The 19091-nt window shown below is 37.3% G+C and overlaps 1 protein-coding gene across 6 annotated transcripts in view; it reads left to right on the forward strand.

The window, feature by feature from the left end:
- The window catches only part of SORCS2 (sortilin related VPS10 domain containing receptor 2), a 545059-nt gene that overhangs the window by 384717 nt on the left and 141251 nt on the right, over positions 1–19091 (forward strand). The window lies entirely within an intron of this gene.

The raw sequence follows: 19091 nt of genomic DNA on the forward strand, positions 1-19091 counted from the left end.
CGTGTCTCAGTGTGTGTGCTCACTGCCCCTGGTTATGTCACTGGGCACCACTGGCTCATCTTCTTTGCACCATCCATTGATAAGGTCTCCCTGAGCCTTCTCACCTCCAGGCTAAACTGCCCCATTTATAACATCACTTTATCATACTAAATTTTACCATATTTATGAAAACTCGTTAATGTTTCTATGTCAGTCAGATTATTCACTAACCTGATAGCAGTTGCTTTTTATAAAAATCCTTTGAAAGCAGTTGTTTTGTCATCTTAGTAAAGTCAGGGTTGAGTCCTATGTGTTTGAATAAATATAAAATTATTTAATATGTGAAGCTGTATTTCTGGTTAAGACAAACTTCTACGTAGTTCAGCTTGACTTTGCTATCCCATATTGAGTTTGGAGTGAAGGACCAGTAAATAGCTCTGAAAAATCTCTGAAGGAGAATGTCTTCTACTATGAAATTTTGCAGTCATATTTATAATGCAAATTTCACTAAATTTGTGTACTTCAGGATAAGCAGGGATGATCTTTGTTCACACAGGTTTATCCTATGCTACAGGGAAATCCCTTTATCTTATCACAGGTTTTCTTCTGTAGTAACAAGGTATTATCACTCTCATTACAGTGACATCAGATTTTGTTTTCTACTGGAGAACAAATGCAGTTGCAGTAGCAGATCTCATTCAGTGCAGTGTTTCAAGGCAAAGCCTTGAGATATCCTTCTTGTAATGAGAAACCTTAGATCTCATTATCGCTTAGGTTTAGGGGAAGTTGTGTTAAGATTCAATTGTGTTAATAAAAATGGTCAATTTGTTAAAGAATTCACTCTTGTGGCTATAACATCTCTAAAATGGCACCATTTTGCTTGTGACTTTAAAGATTAAAGGTGACTTATGGGGTTGTTAGAAATGGATTTCACAGAAAGCTTTGAAGAAAATCCTCTTCCACTATTCAAAGACACAAAGATGTCATTCTTTCTTTGATGAAGTCCATCACTGTGAGATTTGACACTCAAGTCCCTGTTGTATTCTGTACATGCATGATGGATTTCTGATAGTATGTGCTGCTTTCTCATCTGACTCTACGTATGTTTACCTGTGCATATTTTAGAGGATATTATGACATCTCTATCCATTCTTGCTGTCAGTGTTCTCAGCATAAATAATAGAAGGTCTTCTAAAAGTTTTATTGTACAAATTAAATTCTAGATAAAGATGATTTTGGTGGCTTTTTACTTGAGAAAAATGTATGTTTTTTAATTGACGGTAGTATTTAGAAATATCTATCCATAGTCTTTTCAGAATTTTATGAAGTTTTCCTCAAAGTAGATTTTCCTCTCTTCTTTAACACATTTTAGTAAACATGCAGAATTCAGTTTTGAGTACTTGATATGTGGCAGTTAAACATAAAAATTACCTAAATGTAGCTTAGTTAGATTCCTCATAAGATCATTAAGAATTTTTTCTGCAGAGTGGATGAAATCTGATAATGCTTATCATGACTTTGCCTTACATTAGCAATGCTACTGGTGGGAAGATGCAATCTCTTCAGCTGAAGAATTTTTTACTGGGACTCCTGCATCTTGTTCCTTTTAAAAACTGAAAAAGTAAGTTTAAAAAGGCAGTTGTCTGAGACCAGTGTAGGTTAAATGATCCTTTTGTGGCATGTACTTAACAAAAATGCTAGAGTGCGGTCTTGCGCTTATGGCTTATATTAATGTTTTCTTCTTTCAGACATATTGACAGGTATTTTATTTCCTCTCCTCTCTTAGCAACTCTTTCCTACTGGCAGAAGGTACAGCTTCAATTAAAAGGAGTGTGCTGGAGAGAAATCAAAGGAGTTACAATTCCTTATGTACGTGGAATATCACAGTTTGTGTGACGTCACATCTGCAAAAGATATGCAGGATTTTGGATGTTATGTGATTTGATTTCTTGGAGCCTGGATCCATGATGATAGGTTAATATATCAGGTTAATATCTTGATATTAACCCTTATATCTTCAGCTGGGTTCAAGGCATATCACACTGAACACTGACCGTTTATACAGATGGATTAGAAGAATATGCTGGAGGGATATTTTTACACTTGGCTGTTGATAGATTTTCTGTGGGGCATTTGTTAAGGGAAGAGGGGTGAGAGAGAAGACAGATGGGAGCAGCAGGAAGAATCAGAACCTGAGTGTAGCCAAATCATTTATCAAGAAAATAAGAACTGATTAGGCAACTGGGGCGGTGGGTGTGTGACAGCTGCAGCTCTGAGGCTGTGGGAGCTGTGGAGAGGAGGAAAGGTGCTAGAGAGGTGCCACGTGTATGCTTGGAACGTCCAACGCCAGTTAAGAAGGTGGTTGAGGATGAAGGCTTCAGTCCTGTCAGGTTAACACTTTCCAGTGTATTTTCAAGTGGATTCTGTGAGTTGTTACTGGGATTTCTAAGCATATGCTCTCATTCACAGATGCGGTTATCCATCCTGGTGATGGCTTCTCAGCAAATACCAGTGCTCTAAAACCTTATCAGCTTTTAATGCCAGCAATTAAAGGTTGTACCCAATATGCCCTTCTGCTCAAATCAAATCAATTCCTTTTTTTTTTTCTTTGGCATCCAGGAGAGATTTTCGCATCTTTGTTTCATTTGACTAAGAAAGTGAGATAAGAGAGGTACCTAGATTGAATGCCAGCATTTTTTCTTTTTTAACTGTAGAGGTAGTCCTCTCCAATGAGTAAAAATCACTAGTAATGTCCAGGACTATTTAATGGATTTGTCATTTAGATGACAGTTTTCAGTTACCTGTGGTTCACCTTGCAGCTCATGAGTTCATGCAGGGCTGGATCCTTTTGCAGCATAGTAAAGAAATCCAAATTGTTACAAATTAGGTGACTCTTTTACTGAAAGCTGCATATTTGGGGGAGTTTCACATATATATTTTAAAAAGAATTTTAAGTAGTGCAGTCTCATTAGTTTTCAAAAGAAATACTAAGATATCATATGACTGTGGTATGACTACAACTTATGAATATGGTAAGAGGAGGTAGTTTTCTAGAAATGCTAAAGACAGGCAATTTAAACTTCATACTGCATGCAAATTTTAATGGGCTGTGACTTTTGAGGTTCCTGGTTTGAAACTATCAATTTATTCTCTAATGTAAAAAATACTGTATACAAATACTAGCTAAACTTGTGAATACCAAGTGGTATTTCATAGTTTTTACTGTGCTGATTCCAGGCTAGGAGTTGTGATTATCCTTTCCATTAGAAGCCTGTGAGTCAGTGACTCCCCCAGTAATAAAAAAAGCTCTGGGAAAACTAAGTTAATGTTGATGTCTCAAACTCTTATTAAAATTAAATTGGCAAAGTTAGACCAAAAAATGACAGTAAACTTTGTTAGCAGAACGAAAACCTTGTTCAGTAGATGTGGAAAAATAGAGAACTTGAAAATCGTAAACTTTTCTTGATATCTTGGCAGTTAGATCTGGCTTGTCCTATGTTTTGCATCTGAAACTGAATAAGCAGTTGGAACATGATCTTTGTTCCAGTCGTTTGAAGCTGTCTGTGTCATCATTACTGGACTTTTTCCCAACTTTATGTCAAATTCTTTAGAACTGACTGAGCATTGTGTTTTCAGTTTCAGTTTTCTAGTTCTAACAGTGGATTCTCTCTTCATTTGTTTTCCCTCAGATTTTACCAACTCTGACTTAAATGGATAGCTGAAAATTTGTCTGAATTACTGCTTTTAGAAAGTATCTTCTTCTGGATCTTTTCTGAGCTAACGATAATGTTAAGACTTGATTGTGTAATAGCATGGCTGTCACTCTTACCCCTAGATGTTGGACCTGATCTCTTCCTCTGGGCTTAACTTTCTTTTTTCTTTCCTTATTCTAGAATAGGCCTGTCAATCCATCAAGTTTTGGTCATTTTCTGCCATTCATTGGTGTTTCTTCATATTGATCACCCAAAGCAGGGATATTTCTCCTGCATACTATTGTACTACTATTGTTATTTATTAGTTGCCTGCTAATTCGTGAATGGTATTGAACACCAGTCTTTACTGTCATCCCAATCTAATGCCTTTCACACCATGGGGAAGATTTTTTTTCATTTGTAAAGGTTAAGAAAAGTGATATTAAGTTAGTGGTAAGAGCAGACATCCCAGGAGATAACAGACATAAAGGAAATTTCATAAGAAAATGCTTATATCTAACAGAAAAAGCAATCCAAGGAATGAAATTAAGTAACATCCACTCAATAAAGACTTCAAGAGAAAGGAAGGAGGGTTGCCTACCATTTTCATGCTGTGTATTAAAAAAAAAAAAAAAAAAAAAAAAAAATTATACAGTGGGACAGAGCTGTCTCTTCTTTTTTTGGAGGAAGACAGATCTTGACCACTAGAATTCACCAAGTTATCAAGTCAAACTCAAACCATTTTGGGGTAGAGAGAGTTACTTATGATTAGTGAAGAGCATGAGACCTAGAATCATAGAAGTATAGAATCATTAGAGTTGGAAAAGACCTCTAAGATCATCCGTAAACCATCCATAAACCTACCTTTATCCAGCCATAAACCTACCACTGCCAGGTTCACCACTAAACCATGTCCCTAAGCATCACATCTACACATTGTTTGAATGCTTCCAGAGACAGTGACTCCCCCACTTCCCTGGGCAACCTGTTCCAATACTAGATAACCTTTTCAGTGAAGAAAATTTTCCTAATATCCAATCTAAACCTTCCCTGGTGCATCTTGAGGCAGTTGCCTCTTGTCCTGTCCCTTGTTACCTGGGGGAAGAGACTGATGATCACTGCCATGGTCTTGCTGGCCACACTATTTCTGATCCAGGCCAGGTGCCATTGGTCTTCTCAGCCACCTGGGCACACCTGGCTCATGTTCAGCTGCTGTCAACCAGCACCCCAGGTCCTTTTCTGCTGGGTCACTTTCCAGCCACTCTGCTCACAGCCTGTAACACTGCCTGGGGTGGTTGTGACCCAAAGGCGGGACCCAGCATTTGGCCTTGTTGAACCTCATAAAATTGGCTTTGGCCCATTGGTCCAGATCTCTCAAACTTGAAAGAGTTTGCGAGTGAGATGCAACTGCTGTTGTGCTGCTTTGTAAGGGAAGTGCATAAATTAATAAATTTTGGGCCTGAAGGCCTTGCACTTCTTTGTAGAATACAAATCACAGAATGTCTTCAGTGTGATGAGCTGAAGAGAGCTTGTCTGAAGTCTGTAGGCAAAGCAGTTTTTTTGCAAGATGCTTTGAGCGTTACTAAAATTTTAGATTATTAAATCAGAAATTTTTTACTAAAATATTCTGATTTATGAGGCATATAATATCTAAAATGTAGAAGTACTTTGGATAGTATATATAAGGATTATAAGACATCTGCTATAGCATGAAACAATAATAATAGCTATTCTTCAGTAAGGGACATTTCCTGCTCATTGCAGGAATTTCGTTTAGATTTTAAAATAACTTACTTTAATGTTTAAATATAATTTTATTATAGAGATTTCTGTAACTCAGCATATCTATAATTTTAATGGAAAAAAATAAGTCCATGATAACCAAACAAGAAAGTACTTATTAAAGTGATTTCCTGGTACTGCCTAGGCTGTTCTGTCTGGAAATTGTCTATTTTGGGACAAAATCAAGTACCAACTATACATCTGTACCAAAACGTTTTGTGTTTTGTTTGTTTGCTTTTTAAATTCAGACTGAATCAGTGCTGCTCCCTCTTAGTGCCTGACAACTTCTCATTTTTTGTTTTTTTCCCCTCATCATTGCAGTGCACAGCACTGAGACTTCTTTAAAGGGGTTCAGCCTGTGACTTTATCCAAAAGCTTTCTTTCTACCTGCTTGTCACCGTTGACAAGGCTGAGGAGTCTATTTCTACCCAATTGTGGTTGGTTTTAGGAATAATCTCCATAATTTTTACACAACAGTAGAACCTAAAATACCTTCATGTTGTGAATTAAGACAAACAAATGAATTGTGAAGCTGTGTTGCTGTGCACTTGTCAGTAAGATATTCTCAAATACAACTCAGAAATAGTCCCTTTGCAACTCTGTTGTGCTTTAAGGGGAAATATTTCTATCGGAAACACTGTCAATATGTTTGCTAAAGTGTATCATTCCTGATTCCTAAGTTCCTATTTTCAGCTGGGCTCATGGTTTTATTCATCATAACTCACTCGGGAGGTTTAAATAATCATAGGCTCATCTCCCTTTCCTCCCACCCGTCCCGTTTGGCCCTTTTCTCCAACTAATCAGTGACTGAGATGTTTTTATTTTCTTGAATTTTGTCATCATGGTGACTCCTCTGGAGAGTGTGCTGAGTTCACATAATCCATTTCAATTCTGAGCTCCAGACAAGTGCAGAGGAAGACAGCAGGGAGTGATAGAAAATGGCATTTGGAGGAATAGAAAATAAGCAATAAATTTTTAAAACCCAATTGACGAAGAAGTGGGGAACACACAGGAAAAGAAATAGCAGCAAAAATATTTTCAGAAATAGGACACCTTTTCAAGTCCTGGACTGAGAAATAGTGGGTCATATTATGATGTCCTAAATTTGCTGCACCTTTTAAAGAGACATTGCACACATGGCTTCAAAAAAGGCACTGCAGTGTTAGGTGGGTAATTTCTTAATTAGATTGATTTATTTTTGATAAGCAAAAACCACTGCTACCATATTACTCATGTTTCACTGGCAAGCTCATGAATTCATTATAATCAAAGCTGCAAACTAGGATATTTTCCTGTACCCAACTTTTTAGTACACCATCGTTTACACTAATTGAAATTTCCACAGCGATTTTTAAGTTCAGAATGTAAGTTTAAAGAAATATAGTGATTTAGACAGTTGGCATTTCTGACTTCCCAGGATTGCACTTGTATCTTCTAGCAGTGTACAGCACACATAATTTATAAAACCAAAATTTCAGGAATGTGCTCAGCCCCGTGGTAGGATGGTGTTGCAAGGTAAGCTCAGATGACATGTCACCACCAATTTTCTGCAAGATCTGAGATTTTTTACACAGTTGAGGGTGGGGGTTTTTTGTTGTTTTTGTTTGGTTGTTGTTTTTTTTTTTTTTTTTGGTTTTTTTTTTTTTTTTTTTTTTTTTTTTTTTTTTTTTTTTTTGTTTGAGTCTGGGTTTTCTTGTGGGGGGGATAAGGTTTGGTGGATTTGTTTTATTTTTTCTTCCCCAGATTAATTGGATGAATCACAAGGAAGAGTTGTCTAAGGTCACCCAACAAAGTTCATAGCTCAGTGTCTAATTTTCCCTAGGCTTTTTATCCTCTACTTTAATTATCTGATTGCATGGTGGCAAGAACATATAGAAATCCCATATGAAAAAGCTGCTGCAATTTGGAAAGTTACAGTGGCCAAATGGTAACTTTTAACAATAAACAGAGGTTCAGGGGCTTTCCAACACTTTTATTTCAGGAGGATGTAACTGGTAATCAGGAAAAGATTGCTCAGTACTCAAAGTGATAAAAGCAGTTGTAAGATGTAGCTAAGTGCCTTTCAAGCAGTGACATAGTGAGGATCTGTGAAATACAGCCTCTGCCTCCCCACTTGGATTATCATTACAGCAGTGCCTCGAAGAAAGGAAAAATTGATTATCATGTTTTGATTTTAAACTGAAGTTACTTGGTGGTAGAGTACATTAACAGTGCTTAATACATAAACACAGTGGACATATATAAATATTTCCAACTGTGAAAAACTCAACTATGACAGCCTTTGTACTCAAGCCTTCAGAAAGCATGAAAATAATTAAAAGTAAAGGATATCTTCTGGTAATTGAGGTGGTGGGACGGATTTATTACCTTCTCTGTAGTAACTCAAGCATGAAGAGTCGCAGTGCTGGGCAAGGGAAAAAGCCCTGCAAAGCTTTCAGTTTGAACCAGGCACTCAGTGAGCAGAGTGGATTTCCAAAAGCCTAGAGAGGGGTGGATTGTTGCATATTTGCTTCTCATGAGTCAATAATCCAGATTATCAGACAGTAAATTCTGCTAATATGCAAATGAATCATGTTCTTATCAGTTTCTTCTTCTGAGATTTCAGAACAATTCCATAATCCCATGGTTTTGGGTGTTTTATGTATTTGTGAAATAACATGGAAATGGCATATGCTTCCTTCCAGTTTCTTTTTTGGCACAGAGACCTTACTCTTTGCTACAGCTGTTTTTTCTTTGTACTGGGAGAGGCAACAAATGTGTTTGTTTGAGGGAGGCCTGATCCACCACTGTTGAGGTCAACAGAAATAGCCTGCTCAAAGAAACCCTTGTCATTACAGTTCCTCCTACTGGCTGCTGTGAATTTTGGACCAGCCCAGTGAAAATGGGAGCAGGTCCCTAGCAGAAGAAAAGCAAAAAGAGCAGAAAAGCAATTTTCATTTTAACTTAAACAAGTTTTGAATCCCCTAAAGGGACAGTGAGGAATCCTCACCTTGGTTCTCTCAAATCCTATTGTATCACCCAGCAGGTCTGAAGGTGACCTGGGAGAGGACTTGCAACACTGCTGAACATCATCACAGCTGTTGTTTGAATATCCAGCTCCAGGAATGGAGCCCACAGTCCCACCTTCCAGCACGTGCTCTTTATGAAAGGGATGGGGACTGTCAGGTGTGCAACATGTGAACTGTGCTGGACTGTCTGGGCCAGCTCAAAGCAGGAGCCAGTTGCCTGGGGCTGCAGGAAGTAATGCAGAGGTGTAGCAGCAGCTGCAGACTGTCAGCAGTGTCATGAGGAAATAAAGGGAGAGAGTGAGATGCCAGAAGGAACATGGTTTGGGGGAAGAGAAAGAAAGATATCTTCATCCATCTGCAGCTTAAATAGCTATGATCCCTCGTCCCTCAAAGCCAGTTCCTCCAAGTCAGGCAGATCCCAGTACCTCCATGCTGCTGTTAGCCTTTTACACACAAGCCCTCCAGCCACTGTTGCCCTTGAAATGCTGATAACCTGCTCCTGCCCCTTCTGCAGTTCCCAACCCTTGGTGCTGCCACTACAAATCTGAATTGTGCTTAATGCTATTGAAGCCTGTAATTGCCTTTGACCCATTTGTCACGAAAATGTGAACAAAGACAGCGTGCAAAAATGTGTCTGTGGCCTGACTGGAGTGTTGCTGGGGTAGCCATTTGTCTGTCAGGAGAGAGCACAGCTCAGAAATCATGCTGCAGCTTCTGTCTGACTCTGCTTTATGCTTTTTATGTTCTTATTCTTCTACAATAATAAATAAGTAGTTTTCAGGTGAAGATGTAGAATCAGGTCTTGCACTTCTCAGGCAGAGTGCCCCACCATCTCATGCTATTAGGAAAACGTGAGCAGTGCTGCTGTCTGCTTGTAGCTTTCCTTCTTTTTGAGCTTCTTGCTGTCCATGCTTGTGGGCATGGGCTAAGTACATCTTCCAGATTAGTAGACACAAATTTTAGACCCATAGATGCCTGAATTTGTGAACCTTAGCTGGAGCTGGCATGCATTTACAGACAGCTGAGGTAAGTCGGCAAATGTACAACAGCAAACTCAAAACATCATAGGATTTTTTTTTCCAGGAGAAACCAGAAGTTCTCAAGGACCAGTAGATATGGGAGGTGTTACAGGCAGAATTATTTAGTAGAAGTCATGTGTGGACTCTGCTTAAATTTTGCCTAATTTGAATTTTGGATGCCTGAGTGCTTTTTTACCTCCCTAAATATGGACAGATGAAGTCTATCTGTGGAAAATTGAGGAACATGTCATTAGTACTTTTTTCATTGCAATAGAATATTTTATATTAGAAATTTCTTCTCATATCTACAAGTGGATTGGGTTTTTTACTTTCCTTTTCATTAATAGTGTATTAGGATCCAAAGGACTTAATGATCTAAAGGTGTAATGGGCACTGAATTTTGAAAATTAGTGACTATACAAATTCATTTTTTTAAGAAAGAAAAGATAATGCAACTCAAAATGTATTTTAGTTCTTTATTTGACAAATGTAGATTAATTTTGAATTAAAGGCTTCCTAGACTACTAATAAATATTATTTGATAAATTTAAATAATGCTTGAGACTCACACAGTAGTGTACAATTACAAATACAATAAATTGTAAATCTCATTATGTTGGTCTTTAGAAATCCTTTCTGAGAAGAAAGTAGGTGATGATTATAATGCAAATTGTGGAGTGCAAACTAAATATTATCTAGTAAGGTGCTATTCTGTTTAGATTTTATGATTCTTGTTTTCTCAGATAGATAGGTCTACTGCATTCATTTTAAAAATAAATAGTGTTATTGAGTTTCATGCCTATTGTACATTAGGTTAAAAAGCTAATTCTTTTGTTTGCTTGTTTGTTTTTAATTTGTTGTTTAATATGTTACCATTTATATGTGGAAATGGAAGAGAGTGCTCTCCTGCAATTACATGTGGACCAACCTCATACAAAACATTTACTCTGGAGAAGTGGAAGGAAGGGTGATTGGATCTGGTGTGACGTGGCTTTCTGGGTTCCCTGGCACCTCTTGTGGCCTTACTTTCTTTAGATTGGTCATGACTTTCCTCTTGAGCTGTCATCCCATCTCTCACCAAGATGCTGATGTTCACAAGTGCTTTGACACCCTTTCGTGACAGTGCAGTCATATGCTCCTCAGCATATGCAGCACATAATGAAACTGTCTTCATGTCCAGGGTGGATTCCCATGGCAACAGCAATGCATTCATGGGAAGGTTAATCACAGTCACGTTGGTAAATGAAGAGCTCCAGGAGCTGTGTGGTGACTAATCCCATCTACCTGTGCCTGTCAATGAGGCAGTGCTTGGTTTAGGAGAGCATATCATTCCCTATGTTTTTGAATTATGCAGCCCATGAAACAACACTTTATACAACAATCAGGGCAGAGGAAATTTTATCAGTGTTATTTCAATCAGATTCAGACTAAGGCCACAGTACAGGGTGCTGCCCCACTGACTCTGGTCCTACAGGTCTGGGGGCAGCAATGCCCTTGAAGCACCTCATGGGGTATTTCCCTCGGCCAGCTTGGGAACATGACAGCAAAAGTTTTTCAGTTCTCACTTGATATTTATTGTGAAGGTATTCTCTGATTTCATTAGTGCAACAATGTAATGTCAAAATTCATACCTGTTCTTGAAAATGGATAAACAGGGAGGTAACAGCCTGAGGTTTATGAACAACTGATAGCATTATCCCTTTCTCCCTGCTTGACCCCATCATCAAGAGGCTGTAAGGAGCTGGTACACAAAGTGAAAAGTTTCAGACCAAATCCTTACAGACTTACTAGAATCCATTTTATTGGTATCTGACAACAGATATGACAAAGTGTAATCTTCGTATCAGCCCTGCAAAGGTATCAATGCATGATGAATATGTTGAGAGAAAACTCTGAAAGCGCTTGGAGGGAAATCTACAGCTGTCATCTTCAAGCTGTAACTAAACTTTTCAAGGACAAAAGGGATTGAATTGTCAGGTAAAGTTTAATAAATGCACCTTTCAGTTAGTTACTTTTTCCATTTTCACTTGTTGAGTCTCTTGGAATGTCTGGAGTTGAAATGGATCCATGAGGATTGTCGAATCCAACTCCTTGCTCCTTGCACTGCCTGTATCCAAAGACTTTGTTACATTGTTCACCATAGTGAACATCTACAATTCTTTCTTGGGAGCAAAAACTGATTCAGTGACTTTTTTGCTTTTATTGTGTAAAATGTAGGTAAAATCCTTAGTCATGTAAAACAGAAGGGTTTTTGAGGCAAGAGGCAGCCTGGGAATGTATTCAGGTAAGGTGCTGGGATACTATTGCACCATTTAGTCTCAGCATGGATGATACCAGAGAGGAGTGTATATTGCTGGGTTTGTACACATTGTTGCCCACCTTTTATCAGGCTATGACTTTGTTTAGAAAGAAATGTGGAAGGAAAAGCAAATACAGTTGAGACAACAAAATGTGTACTGAGCTTGGGAATGCTTTTCTCTCTTTTTATTTCTTTACCTACTTTGATTTTATGCCTTTCAGAATAGCATCTATCTGTCTGTAGGAAGTGCATTACTTCTTTCTGACACTGTGCAAGTGATAAATACTAATAATATTTCCCCTGACCTGCAGTGAGAGTCAGAAACATTTAGAGAAATTTACTCAGCAAAGCAGAAGAGGCCTCATATGATGATTGAAATTTTAGGCTTTGGAAGACTGTAATCACAATTTGCAAATGCATTTGCAAATTTCCTTGTGAAATAATTGAAAAGATGCAGAATGTTAAAATGGGTGTACAGAAATGTTTGATTTTCTTTTTTGGTTTCTGCATTTTGTTTTGTTTTGGTTTTTTTACAAGGAAATTTGTTTTACAGAGATCTTCTTTCAAATATATTTATTATTAAATGGGATGTTGTGGTGGTTATTTCTTAGTCCAAGCTTAAATCATTCCAGTGATGGTTGCAGAATTGTTAGATATCCTGTTTCTAGTGTGATGGAGCCTTGTGAGATGTGATAGCTGTTCATCAGCAGGGATAGCCTGCAAAGTGTTTGAAGGACATGACAGAGGTCACTTTCTAAAAAATCTGTCTACATTTTGTCAACATTTTTGTGTATCCACTTAGTTTATACTGCAGCATTTGAGTTTGCTTAGTCTAAAAAAATATCTTAAAAGAAAAAAAAAAAGGGGAAAAAGGCATAGAATCAATAAGAGGTAGATGCAGGGATTTTTTTCCTGATTTTATTTTATTTTCCCAATAGCATATTCCCTCACACAGAACAGAACAAGTTCAGACAGAAGAGTAGAAGATCACAGAAATATCCAGGAACAGGATGGCAGTTACTGTTATCAGTAATTGTCACTGCAATAATCTGCATCGGTCTCGTAGATAAGCATCTTGGCAGGGTGCTCTCATCCCTTGTGAATGGAGTCAGTCTGATCTTTGAGGGGACAAGGAGGTGAACAGTAATAAATACAGCTTCTGCATGTGAATAAAATGTATCAATGCAATAATACCATTCCCCAGCTTTAGTTTGGTATCTGGAGAACAAATGTAAAGCTGTATTGAAACAGTCTGGGCAGGGCATGCCATGGGTTACTGCTTTGTGTGGATAACGTAGATGCAGTGTTGAAGTAATGCTTTTGGACAGCTAAACCAGTATGTAAAAAAATTGTGTATGGTCTGTCTAACAATAATTTTATTTCCAAAAGCCTTGCAAGTTTGCTTGGGGGGACAGGAGATGCCCAGTGGGGAAAAAAGCACTATAGCTGTATGCTGTTATGATAATAGGGAATGACTTCAAAGGCAGGGACCCTTGTCAGTAGGTTTTGACCCAAAGCTCCACTTGCCCTTCATAAGGTTTAGTCTCCAGACTTACATGTAAAGGCTAGAAAAGCACATATGTTTATGCAAAAGATGTGAACATTGGCTGCTAAGTGTCTGGCCTGCTGCCATCTTTGGGAAATCTACTACAATAGCGTATGGTGGCGAGAAAACATGTTTATGCAAATGACCAATTTGTCGACAAGGAATGCTGAGTGGGATTTGTCTCGTCTGAGCATGCCTGAGGTTAGAAGACTGGAAGATTAGACTCGTCAATAGTAATTACTCTGTCTTCTTCCAGCCCTTGCAGGGAAAGAATGATACCCTGAGCTCTTTGCTGCTCACTACCTGCTGCCATGTGATAATTGCTTTGGCTCAATCAAGCCTTAATTAAAATGTTATTGATAATTTGTCTGGAAAAGCAACACTTGCTCACATTTCCTAATGGGAGGTCAAATCATGTCATCCCTTACCTTAATCAGTTAAAACTTCATTAGAAAGAAATTAAAATTTATTGTGGTCTTTTTGCTTTCCTGTGGGAGTGTTGGTCAGTAACAAGGGGTACAGGATGGTATGCAAGGACATGCAGGGATGGCATGGAAAAAAGACAGGTATGTATACAGATAACACTTTACTAGTAGGATAACATAACAATTGCTTAGCAACTATAGCTGAGCTGAGCCAGCTCAGTGATTTCAGTTCTTCTACATCACTTTAATGAATTCCTCTTAGTTTTTGGTTCTGAAGTGTAAAAATAAACAATTTTCATGTAGTGTTCCAGTAGGAAAAGAAGCCTCATAGATCCATATAGTAAAACTCAAAACTGCTCCACTTAGGTAAGTTTCCATGAAATACATATTTCAAGGGATTTTAAAGAAAAATCACTGAGGTTGACTTCATTAAGGTCACTTCATGAACAAAGATTTTCTAAATCATAGCATGTTTCTAATGTATCATCCTCTATTTGAAAATTAAAACACATACAGTTAATTAAATAATATGTTTCAGGTTCATTTGATTTACTGAAAATTATAGATAGATTTTGTGTTTGCAAAGCAGATAAATTTTATATGATTTCAAATTTGGTTGCCATGTTAGACCTTAACAACTATTTGCATGTTTTTAAATCAGTAGTAGACACATGCAGATGTTATAGATTCAAGTAGTAGTAGAAATCCTGCTGCTTTCCTCTCTGGCAACTCAGAGTTCCATGTCAGAGAACATCACCATTTGAGTCAGGTCTGTACCTGAATGGAATATACCTTGGCAAAAAGATCAGTGTGTGCAGTGGTGCCAGTGTAAAACAAGGTTTTTGTAATAGCTATTATTATTTTATGTATTTTTTTGATTTCTGGTTGAAAAAACCCATTGTAGAAAATCTGTCATTGGCAAGCCCAGTCTGCCTTTTGTGCAATCTTTCCACAAATGTGTCATCAACTGTCTTTGCTGGGTATATTTTGGTAAACTGTGACTAGTTTTTGTCCAGCATGTGCAGGCCTTTCTTTGAATAAGCATCCTGCAAGTGTATAAGATGTCTGCACCTGCTTTTTCTGTGGGTTTTCTCATTACCTGGTAGGTAATTTGTGTATTTCTGTATTGTGGTATTTTTGTTCTGAGGCTAAAAAGAAACGTCTTTTTTTAAGTAGCCAAGAAAGAGCAGTAGCTTGACTATGAGCTTGATGGAACTGGTGGGTTTGATTCTGTAAAAAGTGGTAAAGTAATATCTGACTAGGAAAGGTATTGATGCTGCAAGACAATATTATACAGCACACTCTTAAATGTCTTCCAGTATTCGTACATGCAGGACTGATTCAGTTAACCACAGTTGTTCACAGGTATATCCTTATGTATATAATTTCTTTTGGAAAAAAAAGGGCAAACTAGCACATTAACTTCAAATTAAGTTTATTCAGAGCATATAAGCACTTTCAAAAGCTAAACGATTGTGCACAGGAAAAGGGTTCTAGGTTCTGGTCTGAGATACCATTATCAATCATTCATACTGTATCGATTTTAGAAACTTTTCCAGCTGTTATTTTAGAAGGCACAGTTTTTAATTTGTGGAGTGATTTTCCTCTTAAGCCTCCATCTTCACATCAAAGTCTTAACATTCTGCTTGCTTTTATGATTGAGGCAAATCTCTCTGGGAAATTTATCCCAGTATATATCTATCAGATAGGGTGGGGATTTTCTTTGCTCTCATAAGTAGGTTATATAAAAGGCCTAAATTGAGTCTCATTAGTGGTGGGTATTGGAAGGTCAGTTTCCTCATTCTCTCTCCACCAATAATTAGCAAAAAATGTTACTGCAATCTCTACTATGCTTTTGTGATCTATTTTTTGTAGCTGACATAACTGAAATACACTTTACACTTAAATGTTGCTCCCCATTCAGCATGTCGTACAAATCATTAACATCCCTTGTAATTTCCCTTTATTTTTGTGATTAGAAAGGTGGTATTATTATCATCATCTTTACAGAAAAGTGTAATAGGGAAATGAAGAGGCTTCTTCATTGTGATTCACTGGCAGAGAGTCAGCCCCAGATAATGACAGTGCCCAGAGTAGGATGGGTGGTCACTGGGGTACAGTTTGTATGGCTGAAATGTGCTGCCTTGTTGGGAAGAGGGGGAAGAAAGGGTTCAACAAGAATTGCTCCGTGGCCAGAGGCAGCTGCTTTAGGAAATGAGGCAGTATTTATTGCGAGGTAGCTGTTGTAGCATGTAGCTGTTGTGTTTTCTTGCCAAGGAAGTGAAAGCATAAACATTCAGCCAAATATCTATTTATTTGTATGCACTTAAGGGGACTATCCAAACTGTTTGGGGCTAAGTCTGTGAGACCAGAATGGCCATTTTTGGTTGCAAGATGACTTCCTTCTCCTATTCTGAGGTCCTATGCAGGGTATGTGTGAAGCATAGCTATCATATTTCTGTAATTCCTCATTGCCTAGGCCTGCTTTCCTGCTTTGAAGCCGCCTAGTAGGTGACCAGTTTCCAGACAGATTTTTTTGGATGTGGTTTTGTTTCAGCTATAGTGAGACCCCCTTTTTAAGTAGGAAATCTGTTTACATGTCAAACATATTTTGTGATCCCAGTGAAGTCCTGCTTCAGCATTTCTTCCAGTATACACTTCAGTATTATTACTGATATTTGAAGAAATAAAGAACTGAAGACCAATAATATCTCAAAATCAAGCACTAGAAGTTGGGTTAAAAATTAAACATTTGTTTTTTGCTCTTCCTGTAATCTGCATTTTGGATATAGTGCATTTTGCTTTTTAGTGAGTAACTTTTATTGTTTCACTAATATATAACAATTGCTCCTCTTTGAAAGCAGCGCTATTCCATCTTCTCCTTAACTCTTCTGAGGACTGCAGCCTTAGTAGCTCATGTTCATTTGCTCTGGTCTATTTTCTTGTTTGTTTTCAGACTTAAGCCCACTTAAGCCCACCTAACCAGTTTGCAGAAGTTTTTCCTCATTAGTTTTATGATCTAAATGCTTTAACGTTTGAAATGTGAAGCACATGTAGTGTGCCTTGGGCTCATCTGGTGTAATTTGTGTTTCTTTGTGATTTTCTTTTTCCAGCTAAAACCAGATGAGGAAAAAACCTCAATGACGTGTATGTCATTGAACAGGAAAGTGAAGATGGAATCCAGAACTGATGTCCTCTTTTTAATTTAAGCACAAATCAAGCCCAGGCTAAGATATAAAAATGACCAACCCTGAAGGGTTGGGGTTTTGCCATTAATATAGTATCCTATTTTGTATCAACTACAGTAGTTTTAAAGAAAAAATATATTACGTAAATAATAGCTTAGCATAAATGCTTTCCATTTAGCCTGTTACTTTGAGATTCTGTATTATTAGTCTGACATGTTTGTGTCTCATCATAGTTTGACTAATGTGACATAAAAGTATTAGCAAATTTCTTGAAGCTGCATAATGTATTTTTCTGTAAAAGATAAGCCTCTCAAGCATATACCAAAGTAATAGAGAAGATCAGAAGGAGAATATAAAGCTGTGCATGGTATTTTGGATTCTAGTAAATGAAAAATCCTAAGGACTTTGTATAGTGAAATTTTATAATCAAAAAAATTATCCAGCTGAAATTCTTTGCAATGCCCATGTACCATGTGGGAGCAGTTGTCAGATAATACAGAAACCATCTAGTTCACTCCTTGACAAGCTTGGATGCATGTGAAAAGTCAAAGTAAAGGAAATGAGATCAAGTAGAACCTCCTACCCTGTGAGGTTCCATAATTCTGTAGTCTGAAGTCAAAACTCTTGCTTAAAATTGCGATCCTGTGTTTGTGCCAGGACAGCATCTCACACTGTGAGTCAAGGTCATTCTATCTGCCAAGGTTTTTTTATAGTCAAATTAACAATTTTCTTCATGATATTTTGTGAGAATAAAATCTTTAACCAGGATTTGCAGGGGGGCACAAATATATTTATTCAAGTACTAATCATACTGTTTTTACCAGCTGCTCAGGATTGGAAGTTGCCTTTATTCATATTTGTGATTCAGTGTTTAGCTTGCAGATGATGTATATAAGTTTTTCAGTAACTCCTATTATACTTTAAAGTCATCTTTTTGTGCTACTTCTAATAGGCATGTTCTTTCCAATGAGTCAGAAATACAGATCATCCAATAGAAGGATTTTTACAGCAGTGTTCTCCTGCTTAAGCCCCTTACCTGTTGTACAACTGACTACTGAAGAAATTTCAAAATTTCCCAAAGCAGTCATCACTGAAAGAGAAGGGAATTAAATATTGCTGAAATAAAAGAGATATTTTGCTGCTCTTGTAAAGGTGTTTTATGTTCCTCCAAATACTTGTATCTTTTTCAAACCTGGCCTCTAGTTGAAAATTTGTTTTACGTAATTGATTTTTTGGCAGGGAAACCCAAGATAACATGGCTTGTGTTTCCTGGAGAACCCTGTTTGATAGTAAGTCCTGCTAGAACATTTTAAAGCATTTTGACTACCAGGTGGCTGGAAGAGTTTTCAAGAGAACCTTTTTTTTTTTGAACCTGGACTCAGGTTCTCTCAGTCTTATTGTTCTGCTTCATGAATTCTAAAAAAAGCTTTGGGGAGGGTACACAAGGACAATACTACTTTAATGCAAATACTAATTGAAGTTTTCCTTTTTATATTTACTAATATTTAAAGGAAAGAGTCACAGTGGTCCATTTCGTGATGGATTGGGTCCCTCATGATTGTCGATGTTTTGGGAAATTAATGCTGAATTTTCAAACTGATCCTGAAGAATTTAACTATATTTGGCATGAAGTGATATGCCTTAGCAAGCAGAATTAATGTATCTCTTTGTGCCCTTTAAGTAAAGGCTATGGTTTAACTGGGTTTTTAAGAGTTTTCTTTTTATGTTAAGGATTTCTGCCATTGGTTGTTTGCAAAAAACCACAAATCCAAAACCAAAATCTCAACACCAAATATCTCAGTAATATAAGAAGTTTTCTGAAAGTTTGATCTTAGAATTATAGAATGATTTGGGTTAGAAGGGACTTTTCAGATCATCTAATTTCAACCCCTCTATCATAGGCAGGGACACCTTCCAGTAGACCAGGTGGCTCAAAGACCCATTCAACCTCACCTTGAACACTTCCAGATATGTTATGTCTTTTATAAGTAATTAACTTATCATAGCTTTAAAGAAAAATGTCTTTATATTAAGACTTAATTGATTTAATATTAGGTTCTTTTTGGGTTTTAAAAACTTCATTAAGTAATCACAGTAGAAATAACACTGAGTCACACTGTTTGATTTTCTATTGCTCATCTTAATTAACCATA

This window comes from Corvus brachyrhynchos, unplaced genomic scaffold (genome assembly GCF_000691975.1).
Source record: "Corvus brachyrhynchos isolate BGI_N302 unplaced genomic scaffold, ASM69197v1 scaffold80, whole genome shotgun sequence".
Lineage (NCBI taxonomy): Eukaryota > Metazoa > Chordata > Aves > Passeriformes > Corvidae > Corvus > Corvus brachyrhynchos.